The sequence below is a fragment of the Microtus ochrogaster genome, chromosome 10 (genome assembly GCF_000317375.1).
Source record: "Microtus ochrogaster isolate Prairie Vole_2 chromosome 10, MicOch1.0, whole genome shotgun sequence".
Lineage (NCBI taxonomy): Eukaryota > Metazoa > Chordata > Mammalia > Rodentia > Cricetidae > Microtus > Microtus ochrogaster.
In genome coordinates, this window is record NC_022016.1 from 57959556 (window position 1) to 57962569 (window position 3014).

Here is a 3014-nt window from a genome sequence, read left to right on the forward strand (position 1 = left end):
GAAAAACCAAAAAAAAAAAAAAAAAAAAAGAATACACAGGGAGCTCAGAGGACAACTTCCAGGAATCAGGTCCCTCCTTCCATTGTGTGGACCCTGGGTATCAAACTCATGTCAGACTTGTCATCAAGTACCTTTACCCACGGAGCCAGTTCTTGGGTCCCCTCCCCACCAGTCAGTAGCCTTTTCTTCCTCTGTCCTGCACTTAGACTTCCCATGTCTCATCAATATTAATTGTGGAGCTTCACAATTCTCTTCCCTCCTTCTCTTCTTTACAACTGAGAATCTCGCTTTGACCTGAATTTAAACATCACTGGCCCTGCATCAGCTCTTTTCTCACTCACTATATGCATCTCATTTAAAATACCTTCAAAATACAAATATGGCCAGGCATGGCGGCACGAGGCAGCAACAGGAGACCCCAGGAGCCCAAGGCCAGCTTGGGCTACAAAGCAACTTTAAGACCAACCAAGGCTTTCCTGGCTATTTGAACCTGATACTATCTGCAGGGCACCCCCCTCTACCCTCATTCTCCATATCCAGTTCCTTTTGTCCTTCAGGTCTGAACTCAGCCTTCTCCCCCTTAAAACCTTGACCCCAACTATCACCCATTAACCCATTTCTCTGTGTACTTAGTGAGGGAAATTGAACGTAACTTTGAAAGCTTCCAAAAGAATGCTTCTTCCACCCAGATACTTCATAGTGAAGGGAAGAAACCAGAGGAAGGAGACTGTGTGGTCCTGGAGGTTTAAAGGTTTGAAGCTCAGAGGCAAAGGTGCTGAGAAAACAAGGGTCCACAGGACAGAGTGCTGTGGTTTAAAAAGGAAGTTAGGGGCTCAGGGAGTAGAGAAGCTTGCAGTGCAATGATGACTTCAGTTTCGTCTCAGGGAACCACACAGCATAAGGAAAGCACTAATGCCTGAAAGTTGACCTCCGACCTCTACGTGGGTGTCGCGGCATGCCTATGCCCACACCCATGCACACACATAATAAATGAATTTAAAAAAGAAAATAAAAACAGGTTACTAGTAAAACTGTGGGAAATGTGTGTATGTGTCTATGTATGTATGTGTATGTGTGTGTTTGTGTGTGTGTGTGTCTTATGAGGCAATGAGGATGACCTTGAACTCCTTCTGTGGTCTGTGAATTGGGATTATGGAGTACTCTACCACACCTGGTTCCTGAAGTGCTGGAGAGCAAACCTAGGCAAACACTACCAGCTGAGCTACATCTCCGCCCCTCCCGTGATCCTCTTCTTGTCTTTAGTACTGAGAGTTGTACGCGGGGCCTTGAGCATGTGGGGCAAACTACATATCAACTATGTTACATCGCTAGCCTCTCTTGTACGCTTTAACTAAACCCTCTTCACAGGCCGGAAAGAACTTGGAGAGCGTCTAGTAGGGAAGCCCCAAAAGACAGAAAAACTGACTGAACCATGAAGTCATACTCAGTGCTACCATGCGCCCTGAGTCAGTTGTGCTGTGCACATTCCTGACCACAGTCCTGGGACGAGGTAAGAGGTCCTAGCCCCACTTTGCAGATGGGAAAACTTCAGAAAGCTGAGTGATTTCCTAACGGCTCACAGTAAATGACTGGCCGTCAAAAGTCAGACTCAACTCTGAACCCCAAAGCTCTTGATCTTGATGATCTTGTGTCCATCTCCGCTACTGGAGTGGGCTTGGGGGACAGAGTCTAATGTGCCAGGGTGCCAGGGAGCCCATGGGTAGTTCCTACATTTAATGTCCCCATGGCACCTATCCTGTGTGTGCTGACAGCTTGACGACTTACACAGCAGCTGGCTTGCTCGGAGGAGATCTCCATTAATTAAAGCAGCTCAAAGGGAGAGCAGCCTGATCCGTGTTGTTGGGTAATTAATGCAGAAGAGGGCCCAGGCGCCCAGGATGCTCAAGAGTTACCTGGCAGAACCAGGCTCCACTCATTCCCCCAGCCCACAGCGACTGCTCTGTTTCTCTAGCCACAAGCTGCTGCCATCTGATGACCTCCATGGATGGAGAGGACCAAGCGGTCCTCTGGGCCAGATCCTGGATCACCCCTCTGGTTCCCTCGGCCTCTTTGAACTGCTCATCATTTCTGGGTGCCACGGCTGGTGCGCACGTATCCGGGACCCAGATCCTGGAAGCATCACCTCTGAAGAAGTGCGTGTCCCCATCTACCTCCTCCTCGTCAGGTTGTCTGCCCAAAGCTGTTGCCTCAGGTCCCAGGACAAGATCCCAAATCAGCCTGCTTCGGCATCCAGCATCCTGGGACCAAACGCCTGGGACCCCAGTCGCATCAGCCGAGGCTTCCTGTTTGTCTCCCTTTCTGGACCCTCTCCGGGTCCTGGATCGCACTGACTAGAGAGTCTCATTTATTTCTTGTCATTTCTTCTGTTGCATTATTACTATCTCCCCAGTAGTGCACTGAGAAAGTTCGTTTGCAAAGGAATCCACCGAAGTTCTGAGCCTTGAATTTGCTTGCCCAAGGACAGGGAGATTTCCCCTTCTTTCTCTGGAGACTGTTCTTCTCTGAGATTTCAGCCATTGGGCCAGCCATAGCTTGCTTTTCTGTTTTCATTTCTTCCCTCTCTTTTTGGAGATAAGGTCTTGGTACATGTCCCAGTCTGGTCTCACACTCTTGAATTGCAGTAATTCACCAGCCTTTGCTTCCTAGGTGGGGCTACCGGTGTGGACAACCGCATCTGATCTTGCTTTTCTATTTTGTTTTGTTTTAGTTTTGCTTTGCTTGATTTTGTGGAGACAGGGTTTCTCTGTGTAACCCTGGCTGTCCTGAAACTCGCTTTGTAGACCAGGCTGGCTTTGAACTCACAGAGATCTGCCTGCCTCTGCCTCCGGAGTGCTGGGATTAAAGGTGTGCGCCACCATCGCCTGACTGCTTTTCTGTTTTTAATAAATTTTCTCTTTCGGAATGCTCTACATATAGGGTAGAAGCTCTTACACACTTAATCAGGTGCCCCACTGTCAACATTTCATGTTACCATGGCATGTTTGTCAAAGCTA